General features: G+C 40.8%; 1 long non-coding RNA gene across 1 annotated transcript in view; it reads right to left on the bottom strand.

Moving 5' to 3' along the window:
- Positions 1–493: 493 nt before the first annotated feature.
- The window catches only part of LOC107977627, a 60,720-nt gene continuing 46,651 nt past the window's right edge, over positions 494–14,562 (bottom strand). Inside the window, exons 6-9 of the long non-coding RNA XR_004771275.1 lie at positions 12,093–12,242; positions 9,220–9,301; positions 2,793–3,031; positions 494–553 (exon numbers count right to left, since the gene is read on the bottom strand). This is a non-coding gene — a long non-coding RNA (uncharacterized LOC107977627). The remainder of the gene's footprint in view (positions 554–2,792; positions 3,032–9,219; positions 9,302–12,092; positions 12,243–14,562) is intronic.

The raw sequence follows: 14,562 nt of genomic DNA, 5'->3' as shown, positions 1-14,562 counted from the left end.
TCTTGAAATTTGCAAGCATATGAATGGAACTAGAAGAAACCATCAACATGCCAATCCCAATTCCCTCTCCCTCCCCTCCTCTCCTGCCCCTCTATTAACCCCCTATCCCATCCCCTTTCTGCTCCCCAGGGAGGTTGAGGCCTTCCTTGGGGGATATTCAAAGTCTATCATATCATTTGCAGCAGGGCCTAGACCCTCCCCCATGTGTCTAGGCTGAGAGAGTATCCCTCTGTGTGGAATGGGCTCCCAAAGTCCATTCATGTACTAGGGATAAATACTGATCCACTACCAGAGGCCCCATAGATTGCCCAGGCCTCCCAACAGACACCCAAGTTTATGAGGTCTGGATCAGTTATATGCTGGTTTGCCAGCTATCAGTGTGGGGTCCATGAGCTCCCCCTTGTTCAGGTCAGCTGTTTCTGTGGTTTTTTCAGTGTGGTCTTGACCCCTTAGCTCATCACTTCTCCCTCTCTGCAATTGGATTCCAGGAGTTCGGCTCAGTGCTTAGCTGTGGATGTCTGCTTCTGCTTCCATCAGCTGCTGGATGAAGGCTCTAGGATGGCATATAAGGCAGTCATCAATCTCATTATAGGGGAAGGGCATTTAAGGTAGTAACCTCTCCACTATTGCTTAGATTGTTAGTTGGTGTCATCCTTCCTTTCTTTTCTTTAGTACCCTCTAGCACATTGGTAAGCAATTCCCAGAATCACACTGTATTCTCCTTAAGAAAGTGTACTGATTCTCTTTTCTTACCTAGCGACTAACTTGGATGATAACATAGTTATTCTATGATAACTGTGCTTTAGTAAAAGGACAATAAGATGGAGATTCATCCCAGAGCCTATGACTTAAGTTCATGTACTTAACTAGTATCAAATATGTCAGAAGCTCTATGAAATACTAATGTAAGACAAAGGAGATGTGCTTCACTTTTCCTTCTCTTAATCACTTGAATCATGCATGCTGTGAATTTGTTTTGTGCTGACCACTGTGGTAAGTTCTGGGGATCCAACAGAAACATACCTTTGCTGCCATTAGGAAAAAACAGATGCACAGGTAATTGCTTATAAGAAGATGTGTTAGGATTGATAGCTGACTGATTTCTAAGGGAGGGCCAATTTAGCCTTATTATTACTCTGACAATGTCAACAAAACAGAGTATGATGTCACTTAGGGCAGGTACATCATGGGACAAGAAGTTGTTCCTGAGAAGAAAGCAGTTGCTGCCCAGGAGTTGACAGGCATCGATTACCCTCCTTTCCCAAGGCCACACCTACGCTCGACCCTCATTCATCCAACCATCCATTTAGCCATTAATCCCTTCGAAAGCACTGAGTGCTTTCTATCACAGTGAGGTCTCCTTTGTGCCTTGTGAAAAGAGAACTTGAGCAGAATAAGCAGCTCTTGGATCTTGTAGAATTCTACTTCTAAAGAGACAGTAAATTAGCAAATAAACATCACTTCACTTTAAAAAGTGTTCCAAATGTAATAACTGAAGTAGTCTCTCTCTCTCTCTCTCTCTCTCTCTCTCTCTGTGTGTGTGTGTGTGTGTGTGTGTGTGTGTGTGTGTGTGTATGTGTGTGTGTGTAACACTGTTTGAGACAGCCCTGTGTTAGAGAGGACTTTGGCATAGAAGTCACTGTCCTTGTCCTTCAGCAGTTAGTAGATGAGGATATGAGTCTTCCAGGCAACACTGGTAAGGGTCAGTTACAAGCACAAATGTGAGTCAGACTCCTGGAGAGCCACCATTTCCCCTTTAGCACAGGGCCATCACAGACAGTATTCAGGATACAGATTCCTTGGTACAGAGATAAGCTTTTGTGAGGAAGAGTACATGGTAACACACGGCAGAGCACAATGATCAGAGACATCTAAAGGCTCCAACCTGGATCCAAATGCTCAGTTCAATGCTACTAATTATTTGTGTGTGTCTCCATTGAAGTGTCTATAAAATGATTCAGCCCACAAGATTATTGTGACAATTGAATTATGCATTTGGTGAATATCACCTAGCACATTATCTGATGGGTCAGCAATAAATATTCTAGAGTTCTCAGTGAATATCCAATTTTCTGACTTTAATGTCAGAAATCCTTGTACTTTCTTCACAAAGTGATGGATCTGTCTCAAAAGAGATGGTGGAGTGGGCATGAGACACCCTCCTTCTCCTTCATCCATTAAGAATTCATAAGAAGTGATAAGAGACATGGATGGGTCTTCCTCGTGGAAATCTGGCCATCAAGATTTAATAATTGCTTCACTAAAATGGTCTTCACTGGTCCTCTGTCAGTCACAATTCATTTGGATACCGAGGAAAGGGTAAGTGGGCACTGAAGTTAGTTAGGAGACTTTCTCCAGCTCTGCTCTGATTAATTCATTATTGTGCATCTCAGATTTTAAAATCGGATATTGTGAAGGAGTGAGAAGAGCATTAACCATAGACACTCTGAGTTGGAGAAGCCTTGAAAGTCAGACAATATAAATGGCTGAAGTGTCCTTCTTGACAGGACGAGATGGTTAATTTGACTTGGCAGCTTAGCTCAACTATGGAAACCTATAGTTTACTACAACAGGACCTAGGTGCTGCTCTGAAGGCATTTTGTTGATGTGGTCGTCCTCTGACTTTAAGGGAACATGGTCATCCTTGGTGATATGAGTGGGCCTCATTACCAAGGTCTTAAGAATGATCACTAACATTTCCCAGAAAAATAAAATAAATCCTGCCTCCAAGAATTGGATCCTTATAGAGTTTCCAGCCCCCTGGTTTCCCTACAGATGTCACTCCAACTCACATATAGGATCTGTAGGCTCCTGTTGGGGCACATCTAGACAATGGGAGTTGCCTGTCTTCTGAGGAACTGTACTTTCCACTGTTGGCAGCCTTCTCTATTGGAACATAGTGTTGCCTCGATACTTGTACCAACAATAGGCTTGCAATAGGACACACCCAGCTGGTCCTCCACGTTCTTCCCCTTCCCATTGGCTAGTACTCTTGGAGACTTACTTAATCTCCTTGACTCTTCTTTTTCATCTGTAGGATGAAAATACTGCAATCAGCTTTTGGCATTTGCAGGGATACTGAAAGCTGAGTGATTGCGTTTGTCTTCTTTTACTCTCTTATCCTTCACAGTTGTCCCTTGATTCAGAAATGCACACATGTGTTGGTTAAGCATATCTGAGTTCCTGTAGTACAGTGGAAACCAGCAGGCAAGAGTCTACAGCTGAGCCATCAGTAAACAGATAAAGGAACTGTTTAGCCTGATAATGTTTGTGGAGTATGGAAAAATTACAAGTGGCACACTGTGAGGCATGACTGGGGGATGGAGGCTGGCTTTTAGATTGAGTGGAAAATAAAAGAGGGAAGGAGCAGTCTAGCTCAGAGTAGCATGGCTACAAGATGATTTAACTAGGACTTTGTTATTATGCAGTGAGATGCTTTTAGAGAGATTTAAAAGGGGAATGTGTTACCATAAATCTTTCCGCCAAAAGCCACCCGAGCCCTACTGCTATGTGGGAGATCTCCGCCAGCCGCCTGAGTTCTGCCCACCATGTGGATGGACAAAATATTACACAGACTTGTATTAGGTATAAATTCTGCTTGGCCAATCACAAGGATTCTCATCCGTTAGCTCAGTCTTAATTATCATAAATATATATATTTTATAAGACTTATCTTATCGGACACCTTTCATTGGTGTCCTCCCTTGCCGGTGGATCACATCACGCCACTGGAGGAGGAGCCAAGGGGAAAAGGGACCACTTCCTACTTCTCTTTCCTTAAATATGAGTCTCCTTGCTATGTCACTTCCTGCCCGGATCACCACTTCTCTACTACATTTCCCAGAATCCTCTTTGACTCCTAGTCCTGCCTAAGTTGATGCCTCATTGGCCAAACAGTACTTTATTTATCATCTAGTAAGACAAATATATACACAAAAGCACTTCCCCCATCAGGAGTGGCTTTAAATTCCCTTTTTATAAAGTGGGCAATCAAATTCAGAAGGAAAGCTTGAGAAGAGGCATGGTCAGTGATGAAACCTCCAACATGCCCAGAACAATATCCACAGGACTTGCTGGAGCCAGCCCTATCATAGAAATATGACCAATAATAACAATACCTTGCCTCTCACAGAATGGAGGGTTTTCTGATGGCTACCTTAATCATTACTCTTAGGACCAGATCTATGCTTCTCCTCTTCTGCAAGGACTCCCATTCAGAAGAATGTTAGCATTCTTCTGAAACTGTTCCAAGAGCAGAAAGAACCTTGAGACTGATCAGACCCCAAATAATTAAGCAACAGATAATGGACTTCTCAATGGCAATAGGAATTTAGAACCCCTATTAGACTGTGGATTTGTGCTAACCATGCAGTTACTTGGCACTGGTGTATTATACATAAATACCTAGGTGTGAGACTATAGAGCTAGCTCATTCAGTAAAATACCTCCCTCCTGTTCAGGCATGAGGACTGGAATTTGGATCTCCAGCACCTGATGAAAGTTAGGGGAACAGCAGTGTGATTCTAGGGCAAGGGGCAGAGACAGGAGCATTCCTGGAGCTCACTAGCTTGGAAGGGTGAGTTCTAGATCTGGGGATCCTGTCTGAAAAATAATGCAGAAAGCAAAGGAGAAATATGTTTGACATTGACCTCTGGTCCATACATATGAAAACATGTGAACCCCCCAACACACGCAAATTTCTAGGGTACCAACCTGACCTATTTCTGCACCTATTTATTTGTTTTTCAGGACTCCATATCTGCCAGTGTTCTTCTAAACTTTATGAAGATCCTGAGGAAATGTGTTTATTCAAGGAATCATATCCAAAGCTTTGTACATTAAGTGGGACACAGAGTGAACATTTATTAAACAAATAACTGTTACGCATTTGTTCAATGAATGACTGCTTTAATTAGCATGAAAGGAAAAATGCCTTATTAAAAATGGAGAATTTAACAGAATCAAGAGAACAAAAGTGACTCATAGCTTCATGCTATGACATATTTGCCCTAAATGCTGTCACCTTACCCAAGTGTTTGTGTATCCTGAGCTGACTTCCTTAGTGTACGGTTACGTTAAAAGACCACATGACAGGAAAGAATTCTCTAACATGATTTGAATAGCTATAAAATAAATAATGACATTGACTGACTGTACATTACTAAACAGGATTTATTTGAACAGACAAAACTCTTAATCCTGCCAAGTGTTTCCAGCCTTTTCTATTTATTTTTCACTATTTTAAAGATCTCTTTATATATACATATATATGTATATATATGATCATTTTCTTAGCACTAAATCCTAGAAGAGGATGTATTAGTTCAAACCAATTTAAATTTTATTATTTATTGTTTATTAGCCCTCAAAAGCAATGTTAAGCAATACCTTTTCTCAAAGATCTTTATTAAGAATAAGTGAACATGAAGAAAATGAAAAAGTCTTTGGACAATCTGTGAAAACCTGAAAGTAGTCAAGGTATAGTGGGTGGATATGTTCTGTGCTGAGAACAGTAGTTCTATTACTCACCACCTGACACCTACTTAGTATCTACTTAATTATTACATTGAGAACTGATAATGAGAAGCCTTCTGAAGCCACAGGACCTCATGGAAAAGCACAGTCAGTGTTTGCTTTCCAAGGCTCATGTGTGTGTGCACATAGGTAGAGGTCATGTGATATTCTTACCTCATCTCAGGAAGGTTGCCTTAGGACAGAGTCTCCTGGTTGACCTAACACTCACTGATTCAGCTTTACTGGATTTCCAGGGAGCACCAGGGATTCTCTTTACAAATGTTCTCTAGATTGAACTCAGCTCCACATGTTTACAAGGCAAACACTTTGCAGATTACACAGATTCCCACCAGCCACACTTCCCCGTATTCTAGGACTCTAAGGAACACTTGGTAAGGTGGTAAAGAGCCTGGGCTTTAAAGTCTGCTTCGTGGTAGGTCAAGTTTGAGTTCTAAAACATGCTATCTATATGAGCTTCAACAGGTTACATAAGCACATTGGTTTTTAAAGATGGGAAGACAGGAGAACAATAGAAAAGTAATTCAGTTTATGGTAAGAAGGCAGGTCATTGACACACAGAAGGGATTGCTTGAAAATGATGGTTGTATTATCAATTATCACACCTAAACTGCCTTAGAGATGGCTACTCCAGCTGGCTTTCTTTAAATTAGTCCATCCATTGTGACAATCAAACTTTGAGGTATTGAAGGGAAGGAGGGAGGGAGGCAGGGAGGGAGATAATTGTGAATTAGACAGAGTATATATGAGATCCTCGAGCCATTCTTGGAACCTCTACATTATTATTGAATCAAATCTAATATAAAACTGTATCTACCTTTGGAAGTTTTCCTTCTCTTGATCCAGCCTGTTTTTGTCCTACTGCTCAAAGTTCAGTTGAGGTCCTGTCCCTTCATTTACCCGATTTGGGACCATTGGTTCTTAGAACGCACACCTTGCTCTACATAATTTACTTGATGCCTTGGTTGGAGCAAGATTAGTTTCCTAAGAAAGCAACCATAAGGCAGGGATGGAGAGAAGGCTCAGCAGTTCAGGGCAGGTACTTCTATGGCAGAGAACCCAGCACACACACCCAACGGTTCCTAAACTGTAATTCCAGTTCCAGGGGATCTGACATTTCTGGTTTCTGCATCATCAGTACTCATGTGCACATACCCACACAGAGATACACAGGTGTAGACATAAATAAAAATAGCACACCTTTAAGAAAAAGCAGGGACCATGCAAAGTAAGTTCTGCCTGACGGAAAGCACACTTATTTTGGAATAGGTCTCTTCGATGCAAACAATTTGCTGATTAACTCATAGAATTAATGGTGTCCCTGCTGATATCTACACTAATGTTCCATTTCTTTCTCTTCTCATCTTTATCCTCCCATCCCATCCCTCCCTTCCTCTTATCCTCCCTACCCTTGTTCATTCCTGGCTTTAAATTGCTAGAACCGTTGTATTGCGGGTGTCCTAAGAATTCTTATGACATGTGTTTTCTCACTCTGCTTGTTACAACTTTAGCCGAACTTCCAATGACAGACAATGCTTGTCTTTGGCAGCACACAGTTTTCCATGAGTCACTTTAGAGTTGGTATTGTCCTCTGTGATGCGGTTCTTTTTTTTTTTTTTTTTTTTTTTTTTTTTTTGCAATGCCCAGCAAGCACTCCTAGAGCTGCCGTACAATATTCTATGTTGTCTGTGTGTTCTTCTTATATGTCCCAAGGCACTGCCTTTTGGGGGGAAGGGGCTAGGGTTAAAGAAATTTCTTCAATGATGATTTTCTTTCCTTTAGCTTAACTTTTCCTTCTCTGCAAAATATTATTTTAAAATACATTTTAATTGACATATTATATGGCTTGCCCACTTCCCTTTCCTCCCTCTAACCCTCCTATGTCTCCTCCTATGCTTCCTGGAAATCCAGTAACCCTTCCTCATATGATTCCCCGTTCCTTTTCAATTTGATTATTGTTACACACACACGCGCACACACACACACACACACACACACACACACACACACACACACACACACACACACACTATCATTTATTCTGACTTAAGTGAGTATGATTTTAGGGCTGAGTACTTTGTATGCATAACTAATCATAGGGCTCATCTTCTATTTCTCCCTCTCTCTCTCTTAGTAGTCATTAATTGCCTGTAGTTTTTTGTCCAGGGGTGGGACACTATGAGATTTCCGACTTCTGAGTCAGCATGCCTGCTGGTGTTATCTTTGTTCAGGTGTGATTTAGGTAGCCACAATGTTGAGGTATCATGGATTAAGCTTCTCTATCACTTTTAGGAGACACTAACTATCTCACACAGATTTTCCAGTTCTCTGGCCCTTAACAATCTTTAGGCCCCTCTTCTACTCTGAGCTTTAGGTACAGGAGTCATGTTATAAATGTATCCATTGCGGCTGGATACCCTATATCAGTTGATCTCTACATTAGGACAAGTTGTGGTTTTCTGTGATGGTCTCCATTTGTTTCTGCAAAGCATTCTTTTTTATTTTATTTTAATTAGAAAGAAAATTATTTTACATACTAATCCCAGTTCCCTCTCCCTCCTCTCCTCCCCTGTCCCCCACAACTAACACCCTACCTATTCCATACCTTTTCTGCTCCCAAGGGAGGGTGAGGACTTCCATAGGGGGTCTTCAAAGTCTATCATATCCTTTGGGACAGGGCCTAGGCCCACCCCCTTGTGTCTAGGCTCAGGGAGTATCCCTCCATGTGGGATGGGCTCCTAAAGTCATTCCTATGCTAGGGATAAGTGCTGATCCACTACAAGAGGCCCCATAGATTTCCAAGGTCTCCTCACTGACACCCACATTCAGGGGGTCTGGATCAGTCCCATGCTGGTTTCCCAGCTATCAGTCTGGGAACTAAGAACTCTCCCTTGTTCAGGTCAGCTGTTTCTGTAGGTTTCACCAGCCTGGTGGTCCCTTTTGCTAATCAGTCCTTCTCTGCAACTGGATTCCAGTTCAGTTCCAGGTCTTAATACACATAAAAATGTTATTGTGATCTTTGTCATGTTTTCAATTTGTTGTCTTTATGTAGCTTCGATTTCTTCCACTTTGGATGCCATTCATCCTCAACTCTTGTATATTCCAATAAAATTGTATTTTCTTCTCAATTACATTAAATTTCCTTAACTGATGTACTCTTCTAGTTTTACTTTTTCCAATTAGTTTAATTGTTTTAATTTCTCTTGCTTCAGAGGTCTATGAAAAAAACTAACTATCCTATTCTGGTCATGATTTTCAAAAAAAAAAAATACCACACACTGGATTACTTTACAGAAGGTATGGAGTACATCTACAATTTGTAATGATGGAAAGTCCAAAATCGAGTTCCTAGTTGAAGTGGTAAGAGTTTGTTTGTCTTTGAGACCACTGCAGTCTCTCTGAGTCCTCACCTGGCAAGGGAGACCTTTTGCCCCTGTTCCTATTTCTATAAGGATACAAATCCTACTGTATGATTCCCACCATTCAGGTTTCATCTAAATTCATTTTCCTCCCAAACGCCTCTCTGTGTCTCATCACATTGGAGTCACAGCTTCACCATATAAAATTTGGGATGACATGTTCAGTTTAGGGCAATATGGAAGACCAGGCTGTGATAAGGATGTGGAGCTCTGAACCTTAACATGAAATGGCACAGCCATCTTAGAAATTAATTAAATATATACTCACATGTGTATTTTATGCAGAGGGTAGATGAAAACAAAAACCTGAGCATGACTGTTAAAACACTTCATTAATCACGGCGTTCTTTCTGGGAAAGAAAGATTATCATGTTAGAACCCCTTTGTGAGAAAACTGTCCCATAAAAAAATTGGGTTCTTTGGAATCTACTGAAGAGAAATAAAGATGCTTGTGTATAAAAGTGCACATATGTGAGCTGGAGAGATGGCTCAGAGGTTGAGAGTGATCACTGTGCAAGAACAAGAGTTGAAGTTCAGATACCAGCACCCACCTAAGAGCTGGGTACCGTCTTGTATATACCTGTGACCCTAGCACTGAACAGGCAGAGGCAAGAGGAGGGCTGTGGGTTGCTGTTTGACAGCTTATCTCAAATGTGAGCTCCAGGATCAGGCAGAAGATTTTCCTTTGATATTAAGGCATAGTGAGGGAGAAGGGCCCCCGATGTTCTCCTCTGGCCTCAAGAATGTACACTAACTTGCACATATATGTATGCACACATCTCACATACAAACACTTTCCTATACATATACACATACAACAAAAAACATGTGCAAATGTTAACATTGTCCATAATAACTAAAACGGCAAATAGACCAAAGAAACATCAACAGTTGAATGGATAAATTTGTGATACTCAATGTGTTATGGACTTTTAATCATTAATAAAATTTATAAATGAGTGATAATGCTGCAAAATGAAGCCTGTTACGATAAATCTTTCTGCCACCCGCTTGAGTTCTGCCTGCCACGTGGATAGCCAAAATCATACACAGAGACTTATATTATGTACAAATGCTGCTTGGCCAATGACTAGGATTTCTCACTTGCTAGCTCAGTCTTAATTATCATAAATCTATATATTTTATAAGACTTATCAGATACCTTCCACTGGCATCCTCATCCCCGGGATCATATGGTGGCTCAGAGCAGAAAGCAGGAGGAAGAGCAACCGGGAAAGGAACCACTTCCTGCTTGTCCTTGCTTAAGTATGAGTCTCTCTGCTATGTCACTTCCTGCCTGGATCACCACTTCTTTACTACATTTCCCAGAATCCTTCTTGACTCCTAGTCCCATCTAACTTGCTGCCTCATTGCCCAAACAGAACTTTATTCAACAATCAATAAGATGAACATCCACAGAAGTACATTCCCCATCAGAAGCCAGTTAGGAGAAAGCATAAATCATGCTTCTATTCATATGAAATTCCTGTGAATGGCTAAGTTTTATACATACAGACCAGTGGTTACCTAATGTGAAGGTCTGGGCTATTTACACATATTTGAAAATGTTCCAATACTGACTTTTGTTTGTTGCAAAATTGCAAACATGTGTGGATAATTAATGATACAGATATAAATAGATAGATAGATAGATAGATAGATAGATAGATAGATAGAGATTGCAATGGTTGAGTTATATGTTAATTACATATTAATGACACTATAAACACATAGGGTAACACTTATTATACATGAAATAGCTAGAAATTGTGTGTGTGTGTGTGTGTGTGTGTGTGTGTGTGTGTGTGTGTGTGTGTTGATGCCGAGTCTCCTCCTCTATTTCTCTTCATCTTACTTTTTTGAGACAAGGTTTCTCATTGAACCTGAAGCCTGCTGATTCAGCGACACTGGCCAGCTAGTGAGCTCTGAGTATACTCCTGCGTCTCCTACCCTCACCTGACCCCATCACTCAGCATTGGGATTTCATATGTGTTCTAGGCATTCAAACTCAGGCTCTCACACTCCTGCAGCAAGCAGGTTATTCTCTCAGCCATCCCCTGTGTCCTGTCACTTTCTATTTTATTCAAAGAACACTGTTTGTAATTCAGTAGCACAGACTGGTCTCGGGCAGTGGCATGTGCCATCTTTGTACACCTTACATCATTTCATTCTGGTGGTCAGGTCTAGACACCCTTCTGTCTCTGACTTTGTAGCTCCTTTCAAATCGGTTTAATTTATTTCTTTATCTCATGACCTCAGTGAACAGGAACACTTCTCACAGCTTGCCTTTGCTGTCGGGCCGTAGTTTGGAATAGCCCATCCTTTGCTCACAGACCTGACCAAGGACTGACAATGAATATGCTTTATCTCGTTATCACCATCCGGAGAAGCAGAGCACAGCAGGCTTAAAACTGAGCAATAGTTGGCCAATTTATTTTAAACGAGCAAGCTCATGCTCATTTTAACTTACTTTTACATGAGAGATAATTTTATGAGGCAAATTTAGCTTACAATTCATAAGCAGCAGCATTAAAGTGAAACAGAATTGATTTTTACCTACCAGAGCTTGTTGATCTAATTTGTGGAGAATAGTATAAGAAGTCCAGGAGATATTTTGTTAAAAGCAGATTACAAAAGTGTGACTTGGTCTCTTCTCTTTTGCTGATTCTGATGTCTTTAAAAGAAAGTGTCTGTGTATAATATAGATATGTATTTGTGTGTTTGGGTGTGTGTATGATGTATATATGTATTTGTGTGTTTGTGTGTGATGTACATATGTATTGTGTGTGTGATGTTTATATGTATTGTGTGTGTGATGTTTATATGTATTGTGTGTGTGATGTTCACAATTGCATACAGACATTTTATTCTTCCTTTACTGTTGATCTTCAAATGTAAAATTCATTGACAAGGCTCCTAAATCAGGGCAATGGGTCACCTTTTTTCTCTCTGAGCAGCCATTTTCTATCTGGGGGAAGTAGTCATGACAAGAGGGATCTGTAAATGTCTCGAGGAACAGAGACAGGACTCGGGCAGGTGCTGTGTTCAACTACTTTGACTTTATACTGTGTAATTGTGGATGAGGTTGGTTTAGGGAACATTGTGCCCTTTGGAGAGATTGGACTTGAATCTATTGCTCACCTCCATTCATGTACCTTTTTCTCTAGCCATTGTGTGAGTGACGTTTTGAATCTTCTAGAATTCATTTTGGTTCAGAGAGTATGTCCAATAATTCATGGAAGGTCTGGTTATGTTCTTTTCTCTGACACACGGTTACCCTGGTGTCAGGCCCTAGGAAGAACCAGACGTTTCTCAGTGTACCCATAACAGTTACAATTTAATAAATTGAATTTATTTTCCCAGGATTACCTTGTAAGGCTCATTGCTACACCTTCCCAATAGTCCTAACAATTTTAGCAAGGAATCCCCTTCTAGAAAAGTCCATCCTTAGACCTTTAGTATCTGCTAATCTTCACTAGCTGCTGAAATGCCTCCTCCCTCCACCCCACACCTCTGATATGAGATATGAGATTATTCTAGCCTGTCTTCAGCAAGAACCAAATTGAGTTGTTTTAGCAAAAATTTTTCATTGTGATATATCCTCCTGGTGATTTCCCATTCACTATCTGCCTCCTTCCCTTACTGAAATAGGAAACCACATAGTCCTTGTTGGATTCTGAAATGAGCTCATTTCTAGACCAAAATCCCCTTTCCTCTATCGAAATTGTTTCTGAGTAAACTTTACTTTTACCACTTTGATGTCTGGTTCTAGTTCAACATTACAGAGAGAGTAGGTCAAGCCTAGGAAGAGAAATAATGACTAAACCATGAAGGCTTAAAGCCATAGAGAGCTGTAACAGTTTCAGAATGTGTGTACTGTGGTTTATTTGAATATTTAAAAAAATCAGTCCCACTGAGTAAAAGAATGAGAGGCAGACAAGTGCAGCAGACCAGTCAGGAACTTAAGTTAAACTAACACACATAAAATTATTCTATTGCTATATAGCAATAAAGAGGTCAGGCCCTTTAATAATCCCTGGCATTATTATTACAATTTTAAAATAAATTTTAAAAAAGTCTAAAAGGCAAGATTCGGTGACAGGAAGTCCTCCAGAGGAAGTTCCCATTAAGTAAAAGTGTGTCGTACAGGTGGAGGCAGAAAGGAAAAGTCAGAACGAGACTGATGAGCTGCATGGATAAAGTCTAATCATGGGAGACTTCAAAACTGGTCGGGGAAGTATATATGTTTCTCTTATTGGTTGATGAATAAAACATTCTCTGGCCAATGAGACAGGAAGATAGGTGGGACTAGGAAGAGGAGAATTCTGGGAAAGGAAGGCAGAGGATCCACCAGAACAGTCGCCATGTGAGCCATCAAAGGAGTTAGAGGTCCAGACCCTTCTCCGGTAAGATAAGACCACTTGGAAATACTTAGATTAATACAAATGGGTTAATAATTAAGACAGAGCTAGTCAATAAGAAGCCCTAGTCATCGGCCTATAGTTTTATAATTAATATAGAGTTTCTGTGTGCTCATTTGGTGCTGAAGCTTTGGGACCTGGAAGCACGAGAGAACCTTCACAACACAAGACAGTAGGAAAGAGTGTGGGAAGAAGATGGCCCAGAAATTCTGTGAACTGGAATCAGTATAATAGTAATTCCCCAAGCTCTGTGAGCCCAAAAGCAGAGAGCCAACATCATTCATTTACTGTGCTCCCGATAGTCACCCGACACTCCCAACACAGGAGCATCATTGTAGGTATCTTAGCCATGCACAATAATCTGTGAAGTAAGAGGCTAGACTTTACATCGTTCTAGAATCCTCCCACCTCCATCTGCTGCTAGACAGCTCCCACAGTTTCCTGAGGTGTGGAATGAGGTTAATACAATGAGCTGGAGAGCTGGTACACCCTCCTGGCCATCAGATGGGTGAGAACCCTGCTGCTTTGTGTTACTTTTCAGCATTATTATGCCTATTTTAGGTCAGAACCATATTCGTACACTAAATTATTGAAGCTTCCACTGGGTTGCATGCAAAAAATAACAACATGGAAAGGAGCTGCACATGCCATGTAATAGCATGGCCACCTAACCAAGACCTGTGCATTGATACCACCAGTTGACATGCCAAAGGCTGGATAGGGAAAATTTTATTATCTTCCACCCTTAGATTTAATACGTTAGGCAATAATGGCTGCTAAAAGAAGGCAAATCAGTCTTCTCCAGGGACAATCACTCTGATAGGTTATCCATTCCCAAGTGGTTACTCCTAAGCATATGTACTTAAGACCAGCACTAAATGGACTCAGTGTGTGTGTGTGTGTGTGTGTGTGTGTGTGTGTGTGTGTGTGTGTGTGTGTGTGTGAAGTGGTCATGAATTTGAGAGAGAGAGTAGTAGGAATGGCATAGGAGAGGGTGGGGTGAAAACTATGTAAATACTCATGCATGAATTTCCCTAAAATAAATGAAAAACAAAGATAATTCTGATGTAGAAAGAAAGAAGATATTTCTGGATGAGAATGAGTATTCAGTTGAAGGTTTGGACTCTGAAACAGATAGCTTTCAGATCCTGGGCTGTTTGTTTGAACTTGGGACTTGCTAGCAGAGAATA

Source organism: Cricetulus griseus, chromosome 10 (genome assembly GCF_003668045.3).
Source record: "Cricetulus griseus strain 17A/GY chromosome 10, alternate assembly CriGri-PICRH-1.0, whole genome shotgun sequence".
NCBI lineage: Eukaryota > Metazoa > Chordata > Mammalia > Rodentia > Cricetidae > Cricetulus > Cricetulus griseus.
This window is presented reverse-complemented; position numbering and strand designations above follow the sequence as displayed.